The following is a 12,046-nucleotide window of genomic DNA, read 5'->3' on the forward strand; positions in this document are numbered from 1 at the left end:
GTGGTATATCCACAGGATATATGCAAGTCTGAGACCGACAAACTTCTTAAGAATGGGCATCCAAAACCCCCTGTCCTGTCTGAAGACTCCGCTGTTTACCTGACTGTCACAGAAGTGGATGGAAAGATCCACAGACAAGCATGGCCACCTCTCCATTCAATGTCCATGGGACTGCCGTCTAACCGGACAGGACTGTGGTCAGGGATAATAATCTTTATTTATATAGCGCCAACATATTCCGCAGCGCAGGGGTTTATGTACAAACAGTCATAAATAATATAGCAAGAGACAAGTCAATAATTACAACAAGAGGAATGAGGGTCCTGCTCACAAGAGCTTACAATCTATGAGGGTATAGGGGTGACACAAAAGGTAATAGTGCTTGTTTTGTACAATGGTCCAGCCATCTTGGGAGAATAGGGGAGCAGATACAAAGCTGTGCTGTGAGTCGGACCTTACGCTGCTGTAATTTGCCCTCTGGCTCCTGGTACTACCCCATACGGTACGGGTAGGTTTAGCGTTAGGTCCCGTGCCACTTGAGAAACCTTGGAGTGGTGTGCGGGCTCAGGTGTGTCCTTAATATAAGGATATACTGGCTAATGTCTCATTTTTAACATCAGTGTGAGGTTTAGTCAGATGTTACTGTTTGCATCCACCACAGTAGTGCACCTATTCTTGTAACTATTTATTCCATATATCATTCTATGAACTTGGGTCAATAATGGCATCTGAGAATGTAGATTTAGTGGCTGTTACGGAGACATGGTTTAATGAAAGAAATGACTGGGACATAACCATACCAGGGTACTCTTTATAAAGAAGAGACAGAGAAGGCAAGAAAGGAGGAGGAGTGGCCCTGTATGTGAAAGATAGCATTAAATCTAACCTAATACAAGTTGGTGAGGCCAACATAGAGTCAGTTTGGGTTACGTTGCAGTTTGCTAACCATGCAGTAACTCGTGTAGGTGTGATATATAGACCACCTGGTCAAGTTAAAGAACTAGATGATCTACTAGTTGAAGAAATAGCTAAAATGACAATGAAAGGAGAAGTTATCATTATGGGATATTTCAATCTTCCAGATATAAACTGGAAAACCAAAATAGCAAGTTCTACCAGGAGTACAGATATTCTAAATTCCCTACTGGGGTTATCTCTACAACAAGTGGTTGAGGAGCCAACCCGGAGGGAGGCCATTTTGGATTTGGTATTCACAAATGGGGATTCGGTATATGATGTCATTGTAGGCGAAACCTTGGGATCTAGTGATCACCAGTCAGTGTGGTTTAATATAAGAACTGGGAAAGAGTCCCACCACACAAAAACAAAAGTTTTAGATTTTAGAAAAACAGACTTTTCAAAAATGAAATTAGTCATAAATGAGTCCTTATCAGACTGGAACGGATTACATGGAGTCCAAAAGAAATGGGACTACTTAAAAGGTGCATTATTGAAGGCAACAGAAAATTGCATTAGACTTGTCAGTAAAAGCAAAAAAAGGAAGAGACCACTGTGGTACTCAGCAGAAGTGGCCCAAATCATTAGAAATAAAAAGCTAGCATTTTGTAATTATAAAAAAAAACAGAGCAATGAAGATAAGGAAATCTACAAGATTAGGCAGAGAGAGGCCAAGCAAGTTATAAGAACTTCTAAAGTGCAGGCAGAAGAAAAACTAGCTCAGTCTATGAAAAAAGGGGATAAGACATTCTTCAGATATATAAATGAAAAAAGGAAATTAAAACAAGGAATAACTAAATTAAAAACAAAGGACGGAAGGTATGTAGAAGAGAATAAAGGGCTAGCCGACTGCCTTAATGAATACTTCTGTTCAGTTTTTACAAAAGAAAAAGGAGAAGGACCTCCACTAGAAAGGATGACTAATAAATCATTTGATGCATGTATCTTTACAGAGGAAGATGTTCTAAGTTTGCTGTCTAAGGTGAAGACAAATAAGTCACAGGGGCCTGATGAGATACACCCAAAATTATTAAAAGAGCTTAGTGGTGAGCTGGCAAAACCGCTAACAGATTTATTTAACCAATCATTAGTAACAGGAGTCGTCCCGGAAGATTGGAAATTGGCAAATGTCGTGCCCATTCACAAGAAAGGTAGTAGGGAGGAATCGAGCAACTATAGACCAGTGAGTCTGACATCAATAGTAGGCAAATTAATGGAAACCCTATTAAAGGATAGGATTGTGGAACATCTAAAATCCCATGGATTGCAAGATGAAAAACAACAAGGGTTTACTTCAGGGAGATCATGTCAAACAAATCTTATAGATTTTTTTGACTGGGTGACTAAAATAATAGACGGTGGAGGTGCAGTAGACATCGCATATCTAGATTTTAGTAAGGCTTTTGACACTGTCCCACATAGAAGACTTATCAATAAACTGCAGTCATTGAGCATGGACTCCCATATTGTTGAGTGGATTAGGCAGTGGCTGAGTGACAGACAACAGAGGGTTGTAGTCAATGGAGAACATTCAAAACAAGGTCATGTTACCAGTGGGGTTCCACAGGGATCTGTACTGGGACCAATTTTGTTTAATATCTTCATAAGTGATATTGCAAAAGGCCTCGATGGTAAGGTTTGTCTTTTTGCTGATGACACAAAGATATGTAACAGGGTTGATGTTCCTGGAGGGAAACGCCAAATGGAAAAGGATTTAGGAAAACTAGAAGAATGGTCAGAACTCTGGCAACTGAAATTTAATGTGGATAAGTGCAAGATAATGCACCTGGGGCGTAAAAACCCAAGGGCAGAATATAGAATATTTGACACAGTCCTGACCTCAGTATCTGAGGAAAGGGATTTAGGAGTAATTATTTCAGAAGACTTAAAGGTGGGAAGACAATGTAATAGGGCAGCACGAAATGCCAACAGAATGCTTGGATGTATAGGGAGAGGTATAAGCAGTAGAAAGAGTGAAGTGCTTATGCCGCTGTACAGAACACTGGTGAGACCTTACTTGGAGTATTGTGCGCAGTACTGGAGGCCATATCTCCAGAAGGATATAGATACTCTAGAGAGAGTTCAGAGAAGAGCTACTAAACTAGTACATGGATTGCAGGATAAAACTTACCAGGAAAGGTTAAAGGACCTTAACATGTATAGCTTGGAAGAAAGAAGAGACAGAGGGGATATGATAGAAACTTTTAAATACATAAAGGGAATCAACTCGGTAAAGGAGGAGAGCATATTTAAAAGAAGAAAAACTACCACAAGAGGACACAGTTTTAAATTAGAGGGGCAAAGGTTTAAAAGTAATATAAGGAAGTATTACTTTACTGAGAGAGTAGTGGATGCATGGAATAGCCTTCCTGCAGAAGTGGTAGCTGCAAATACAGTGAAGGGGTTTAAGCATGCATGGGATAGGCATAAGGCTATCCTTCATATAAGATAGGGCCAGGGGCTATCCATAGTATTCAGATATATTGGGCAGACTAGATGGGCCAAATGGTTCTTATCTGCCGACACATTCTATGTTTCTATGTTTCTACATCCACACATTTTACCATCGGGTGTAGGATGTCTCTGTGGCACTTGTGGTCTGCAGCGGGCATCCTCCATTGTATGCATTTTTTGCTGGAGATCGCCCTTAGCAACAGACCACAAGGGCAGTATCTGCTCCCCCGAGAATAAATGCACAACTGCATTTGGGATTGAGCATTTCCTGCCTTTTGAGACCACGTATTTTTGTCATTTAAAGAGAATGGGGAGCAGATACAAAGCTGCATGAGCTGGTCACCAGCCGATATCTTTAGTGCTTCTGGGTGCAGTGGAGAGTTTGGTGGAGGATCAGGTTCAGGAAATGATAAATGGTCTATATATGGCTAGGCGTTAGATCAGGGGATGTGATAGGCCACCCTAAAAAGATGTGTTTTTAGGGGGCGCTTAAAACTGGGTATGTTGGGATTTAAACTGATTTCTTGCGGTAGGGCATTCAAGAAAATCGGTGCAGCTCAGGAGAAGTCTTGGAGCCAGGAGTGAGAGGTCCGGATTATGGTGGAAGTCAGTCGTAAGTCATTGGCTGAAGGGAGAGCACGGGTAGGGTGGTAGATGGAGGTGAAGGATGAGATGTAGGGGGGTGCAGCACTGTGGAGAGATTTGTGGGTGAGGACAAGCAGTTTAAATTGGATTCTTTAGTGTACGGGCAACCAGTGCAATAACTGGCACAGAGTGGAGGCATCGGAGTAGCGGTTGGACAGATAGGTGACCCTGGCTGCTGCATTAAGAATAGATTGGAGAGTCTGGTGAGGGGGAGACCAATTAATAGTAATCGAGACAAGAATGGACCAGGGCAACAATGAGAGTTTTTGTTCTTTCCATAGTGAGAAAGGGCGGATTCTAGAGATGTTTTTGAGGTGCAGGCGACATGAGCGGGCAAGAGATTGGATGTAGCGGGTGAAGGAAAGATCAAATGTCAAACGTCACCCCGAGACAGCGGGTGTGCTAGCTAGGAGTGATGATGGTGTCGAACACTGAGACGGAGATATCAGGTTTGGGTAGGTGAGTAGATGGAGAGAATACAAGAAGTTCAGCTTTTGAAAGATTTTGTTTCAGATAGAGAGAGGACATGATGATATTAGAGACGGAGGACAAACTGGTGTTCTGTAGAACAGCAGGGGTGATGTCGGGGGATGACGTGTATAGTTGTGTGTCATCAGCATAGAGATGATACTGGAAGCCAAATCTGCCGATGGTCTGTCCAATTGGGGCTGTGTACACAGAGAAGAGGAGGGGGCCTAGGACTGAACCCTGAGGAACTCCAACAGCGAGAGAGAAAGGAGAAGTGGAGCCAGCAAATGATACACTGAAACAGCGGCCAGAGAGATAGGAAGAAAACAAGGAGAGGGCAGTGTCCTTTAGGCCAATGGATTGGAGCATGGTGAGTAGGAGATGGTGGTCTACAGTGTCAAAAACTGCAGAGAGGTCAAGGAGAATCAGCAGAGAGTAGTCACCGTTGCATTTTGCTGTCGAGAGGTCATTTGTCACTTTGGTGAGGGCAGTTTCTGTTGAATGTAGGGTCTGGAAACCAGATTGTAATGGATCAAGGAGAGAGTGAGCAGAGAGATAGCGGATAAGGCGAGAGTAGACCAGACTTTCCTGGAGTTTGGAGATGAAGGGAAGATTGGAGATTGGTCTGTAGTTAGTTATGCAGGATGGGCTGAGAGATTTTTTTTATTTAAATAATGGAGTAATGATAGAGTGTTTGAAAGAGGAGGGGAAGATACCAGAAGAGAGAGAGGTTGAAGATTTTTGTTAGGTTAATGGTGATGGATGGAGAGAGAGAGACTGGAATAGGTGTGAGGGAATGTGGTCAGAGGTCATTCTGGAGGCAGAATAGGTGGCACTTTTTTGCCGCACCTTGTAAAATGTCTGAGGTGGGAATACCTCTTCAGGTCAACAACTATGTTTGCAGAGAGTCCATAGATTCACTATGGCTGGCACTGTTATATATGCATTATGCCTGCCACTGTTATGAATTCGCAGTCTGCCACTGTTATGTGGGCACTCTGGCCCTCATTTCTATGAGGGCTCTAATGTGGATTCACGGTGTATGAGACAGTTATGGATGCACTATGTCTGCCACTGTTATGGGGCACTGTGGCCCTCATTGCTATAAGGGTGCCATTGTGGGTTCACAGTGGCTAGTGTTATGGGTACTGTGGCTGTCATTGCTATGAGGACACTGTTATGGATTCACTGTGGTTGGCACAGGTATTGGTGCACTGTGTCTCACACTATTATGGGGGAACTGTAATAGTTTTACTGTGTCTCCCTCTGTTAGGGGAGAAAGTTTTGCTCTCGTTGCTATGAGGGCACTGTTAAGGGTTCACTATAGCTGAAATTGGGGGCACAGTGGCTAGTTCCGTTATGTGACACTGTGGATGCAACGCTTATGAAGTCATTGGATCTGCCAGTGCTATGCGGGCACTGTGGTTGAAACTCTTGTGGCTGTTTTACTTTAAATCTTAAAATATGACTTGAGTACTTACCTAGTGTGACCAGGAAACTCATAAATTAAAGGTGTATTCCCATCTTAATGATCACTGTTAAATCTGTTAATGATTTAACAGTGATCATTTTTCTAAATATATTTAATTAACTAATTCCCACCCCTTAGAAGAAAATGAACATATACTTACCTGACTGTTGTCTTCCGTCTTCCCTGGTTACGGCCACCGCTCTTCTCCGAAATCGCGGTGGCCGCGCTTGCGCAGACGACTTCTTCTTTTCTCCCGGCCAGCCGTGCGCAGTCCCGAAAGCGCACGCCGACGCCGCGAATGCGCTATGGTGATTTCTTCCTGGCCAGTATAGTATACTTGCCAGGAAGAAGTCACCATGGCGCATGCGCGGCGGCATGCGCGTACAGTCCAGCGTGCGGCCCGGCCGGGAGAAGACTTCAATCAAGATGGAGCCCGCCCTCTGCCGAAACCAGGAAGTGGGCAGCGCGCCGGGAGCAGGTAAGTATGAAACAGCATGATGGGAATAACCCTTTAATAGTCAAAACTTTGCAAAGAAGCATAATTTCATGGGGCCTTTAAGTATATGTGAGTAGAACTGTATTAATTTCAAGACAAATTCTCACCACAAAATGCATCTCTGTAACCACTTACACAATCAGTTATAACACTTCCCCATGTACAGCTATCAGTGACTGACAGCTATCTCTGTATACACACTTACACAGGGAATGCTATCAATCACTGATAACACATCCCCTGTGTACAGCTATCAGTGACTGACAGCTATCTCTGTATACACACTTACACAGGGAATGCTATCAATCAATGATAACACCTCCGCTGTGTACAGCTAATCAGTGACTGACAGATATATATGTATACACACTTACAGAGAGAATGCTATCAATCACTGATAAGACAGGTCCCCTGTACAGATGAAGTCAGAAAGGGCAGAGAGTTAAAATAATAAATTAGAACTTTTTCAGAATCCTTTCCCACAAAACTATATATTGGTCTGCTCAGCATCTCGTGCTCTATAACATGTTGCCTGCAGATTGCTCTGCATTTTGTGATGACAGTTCCTCTTACAGCCAATAGACTTACAGAACCTTGATCTCATGTTTTACCAGTAGGTGCATGCATGTAAAAAAAAGTAAAACAAGCTACTGCCTGCCCTTTAGGACACACTAATAAAATACCAACCAAGCAAAATAACACTTAACTTGAAAAACAAAGACCACACAAATGCCCCCCCCCCAAAAAAAAAAAAAAAAGTTCCCAAACACCAATATTGACCCTGGCTGCATTTCTTCCATTCTTTACACTCCATCTTTCAACAGACACATTAAAAACTCCTTTCTTCTGGTTTCCCGAGCCAAGAATTCACAAGCAACAACAAAAACCGCACTAACCTTAAACCCATTTTAGCAGGCAGATTTACAGCTCAGTGGGCTCCCAATGAAGCGAGATTTTCATCTAAATATATATCACGTTAGAATTTGGGAATAACTTAGAAAACAATAATTAGGTGGACCAAAAAAGCAATAATGTGATGCAATGCTCCGATTAAAGATAGCATAAAAAATTTCTAAAACATGATCTGATGCGTACTTGATGCCAGGGTCAGACTTGTCCACCATAGGACCAGAGGATGATCTGGTAGGCACAGACTTGGAGACAATACTTTGGAGGCATTCACTTGTCATTAGGGTCCATTTCTTACCAGATGAGTCACAAATAATCTTTTAGATCTTAAAGATTACGACGCGGACCCAAGGAGCTAAGGTTGATGCAAGGATGAAAAACCTAGATGATATCTTCACATGTAATGAACATTAGAATTGTCCTGGTTTTTGTATTTATGTTTTCTTCTGTGGCTTTTTATGAGAAAGCTGGATGATAAAGAAGTAGGATGGAAAAAGGGATTCACACTCTTAAACTTGGTAAAGACTTAGCTAGCATGGGTTTATTGACCTATTAAAATCACCTGGAGCATATGCCGTTTTTTGTGAGCGTTGAGGTCACACTATGGAGAAGAATATGGAGGTCAAGATATCAAAAGAATAAACCGCTGTCCCATCTCCAATGTCCAATTAAAAAATAGATTTATTCACGGAACCTGCAAAGTTTCAACCCGTTTCAAGGCTTGAGAAAAACCTGTCCAGGGGTTGGATATGGTGCTGCAGTTTCTTCTTCTGTTGCTAGAATTGTGGAGACCCCAGACTGGAGCCTGGCACTGTGTGTGTGGTGCCCTGGAGCAAGGGTACTTTGGACTAGGGACATTTGCCCCAATTGCTACTATGCAAAGCCATCAACTCCCTGCTTTATTGCCCTTTGAAAGGTTAAAGGGGTTATCCTGGAAATAATATTGATGACCTATCCTCAGGATAGGTCATCAATATCAGATCGGTTAGGGTCCGATACAGGGGGCCACCACTGATCAGCTGTAAGAAGAGGCTGGGCGCTCCATATCACCGTGTCCTTTACCTACATCAGTCACATGGTCTAGTTACAGCTCAGCCCCATTAAAGTGAACGGGCTGAACTGTAATACCAAGCACTGCCACTATACAATGTACGGCGCCGTGGTTGGTAAGCTGCTGAGATCCGTCCACCCTCGGCAGGGGTGCCGAGACTCGCACCCCTGTCGATGTGATAGTGATGACCTATCCTGATAACACCTTTTACTTGCACTATGATTTATACTGTTGGTTACACTTATACTGTTTCATACTGTTGAACTACATTTATACGTTTATAGTAATATACTGTATCCTGTTCATTTGCACTATTAGGCTACATGTACAAGACAGTTAGAAATGTCTGTGCGACGGCCGTTTAAGTAACAGCTGTCACACGGCCATTTTTAGCACCAATTAAAGTCTATGGGGCTTTTCACATGGCTGTTTTTTTTTACGCCCGTTAAAACGGGTACACTAGAACAATATGGCCTTTTAGTGGTTAAAAAAAATAAAAAATACCTCATCCACTTGCACGTGCAGCTGCAGTCACTCCTCTCTTGATTGAAAAGGACCTGCGCTCAGCGTGATGACATCACCGCTCTCTTTCAACATTATTGCATGGTGACGTCATCACGCTGGGTGCAGGTCCTTTTCAATCAAGAGAGAAGCAACTGTCTCTGCGCGAGCAAGTGGCAAGTGGATGAGGTGATTTTTTTTTGCACTAGCATCCCAGTTTTTAACGGCCGATAGACGGGTGCACACCTGTCAAAAACTATCCATCTGGCCGTGAAAACAGCCAAGAAGAAGACATGTTCTATTTTTTGATGCCGCTATTCACTGGCCGTTAAAAAAATGGCCAGGTCAATAGTCCGATAGACTTTAATCACCAGGATCAACCCTATTAAACCAGACATACTGCCTGTTAGGGCTCATCATGCTGATTAAAATGATACCTTTCTTTTGTCTGTACGAAAAACAGCTGCAGAGAAATGTGAATTTTTATTCATATGAAAATGAGCGATTGGAGCACCAGGAGGTAGGGCTGAATCCTTGCCCCCTGTGCTCTGCACACTCCCCCCTCCACTTGATTCACAGGGCTAGACAGCAGGCTGCGAGGGCAGAGCCCTGTCCAACAGCTGTGTGCTAGGAATATCATATCACTATGTACTATAGCTTCACCACACTGAGATCTGCTCAGAAAGCTAATATACATATTACTGCTTTATTCACAAGCACAATATATGATTATAAAGACACCAGTAATAAGTATTAGCTTCTAAGTATAGAAAAAAGTGGCATATCTATGTGGTAATGTTATATCTTGGTGGCATAGTGGTCTGCCTTGCAAGTAGAGATCTTAGGTTCAAGTCCCAGGAAAGACTTTTTTTTTGTCTCTCTTATTTAAAACCATGTAATAAATTATTTATCATCAATAACAATGAACTTACTATATTGAGAATAGTGTTTTTTTTTTGTTTGTTTTTTTGCTAAAACCTATTACTGGTTTATTTATAGGCACAATATATGATTATAAAGAAACCATCTATTTCAGCTCTGACTAGTCCACCGTCAGAGGGTCAGATAGATACATATAGTGGAATAAAGAAAGTAGGTATCACAGAAAAAAACACTAAAACCTAACTTTTACTATTAATTTAATCTAAAAACACTTTATATCACCTCCTATGTGTTATATAGGAGAGATAGAAAAAAAATTCCCTAATCCTTTCACTATTTTCATTTATTCCCTGCCCAGGAACGGAATGGCCACCCCGATAGGGGCTATCCCGTGTCAGGAACCTCCTAGTCACCCTAAAAGGTCCCTCGCAGCCTGGGGAGGGGGGGGGGGTGCACAGCACAGGGGGTGTTACAAAGTGGTGCTCAAAGGATTCAGCACCGTCTCCTGGTGCTCGAATGTCTAATTTGCATATGAATAAAAATGCAAATTTCTCTGCAGCTGCTTATCATACAAACAAAAGAAAGGTATCATTTTAATCAGCATGATGAGCCCTACCAGGCAGTATGTCTGGTTTAATAGGGTTTATCCTGGCAAGAGAGCCTCTTTTTTAAAAATATTTATTTATTTTCCTTTTTTTTTTTAAATACACGATGAAATGAATAAACATTACAATAGCAAACACATTTGATACAGGATACCCCTTATGGGTAATGATCAACTACCATATAAAAAAGGTCAGTATCCTGCATAAATTATATATATCCCAATAAATTCTAAATTAATAAATAGAAACATAACTATGTCCACCCCCCCCCCCTTCACCCCTATTGGCTGTCGTCACTGCAGCCCTCCGTTCCCTTTCCATATCTTCATAAATCTTAATTTGTTGCATATACTGAATCCATTAATTTAGAGAGGGTGGGGAGACAGATCCCCAATGTTTAGTTAAGATAACTTTAGCCACCATCAGACCCCTCATCCAGATCTGTCCGATCCGGACAGGAAGTACAATATCTTGGGCAAAATATCCCAACATCACCGTTAAAGCCCCAGGGTTATAAGAAGAAGAGGACTCCCTTTGTAGGGCTGAAAAGACCAGTACCGTTTCAATTTGCTACAATCCCAAAGTAGGTGGCCAAAGTCCGCATTCAGACATCCACATTTCGGACAGCACCAATCTCGCCCTTTATTTTGAGGGAATTTCGCTTGGACTTTTGGAGTATAGTACAATCGATGCAAGATCTTAAATTGAATTAGTCTATGAGCATTAGAGATTGTGGCCTTTCTAACATTCCTATAAATACTAGTCCATTGCAATGGAGAACAATGCAACTCTTGCTCCCATTTACTTGGACTCTTAAATACAGTTACAGTTGCCAATGACGTTCGGAGTTTACAGTACAGTGTGTACTTAACCCTCTCATCTACCTGAGCAAAACAGTAATCGAAAAATAAATTCTCCCGTGACAAAAAATAACCTTTGTTGCTAGAGGCCTCATATGCGTGTTTTAGACGTGAATACATAAAAAAAATCTAGTAATGTACTATCAGTGAAGTTAAATTCCAGAAAGGACTTAAAATGTCCCGAAATAAAAAGGTGACTCACGTTAAATACCCCCTTCTGGAGCCAGTAAGTATAATCTGTGATTTTAAAGAATTCCACCAGATTCCTATTCTCCCACAGAGGGGTGAAAGCAAAAGTGTGGGATACTTTAAGTATAATCTTAAGCTTGTTCCAGACCCTCTGTAGGGTCCATGGTATGAATAGGGACTTCCTCAAACCCAAATAACCAGATTCCAAGCAAGTCAAAATATTCTCTAATGGTTTATCCATAACCTGTGTCAAATATTGTGCTAGTAAACTCTCTTTAGAATGACAGCATCGCTGCATTTGTGCACATAAAAAATATCCTTGAAAAAAAGGAAATGATAACCCACCCTCCAACTCTGACAACCATAGATATCTTTGTTTTATACGCACCCTCTTCCTTCCCCATATTAGATCGTTAATAAGAGTCTCCAATCTATGGAAAAAGATATCGTCGATCCAAACAGGGGAAGCACACATCGGGTACATCACAATAGGCAGAATGATCATTTTAACCAATGCTATTCGATCAGTCTGTGCTAATATCAGTTTCTGCCAGGCAC

This window comes from Bufo bufo, chromosome 3 (assembly GCF_905171765.1).
Source record: "Bufo bufo chromosome 3, aBufBuf1.1, whole genome shotgun sequence".
NCBI lineage: Eukaryota > Metazoa > Chordata > Amphibia > Anura > Bufonidae > Bufo > Bufo bufo.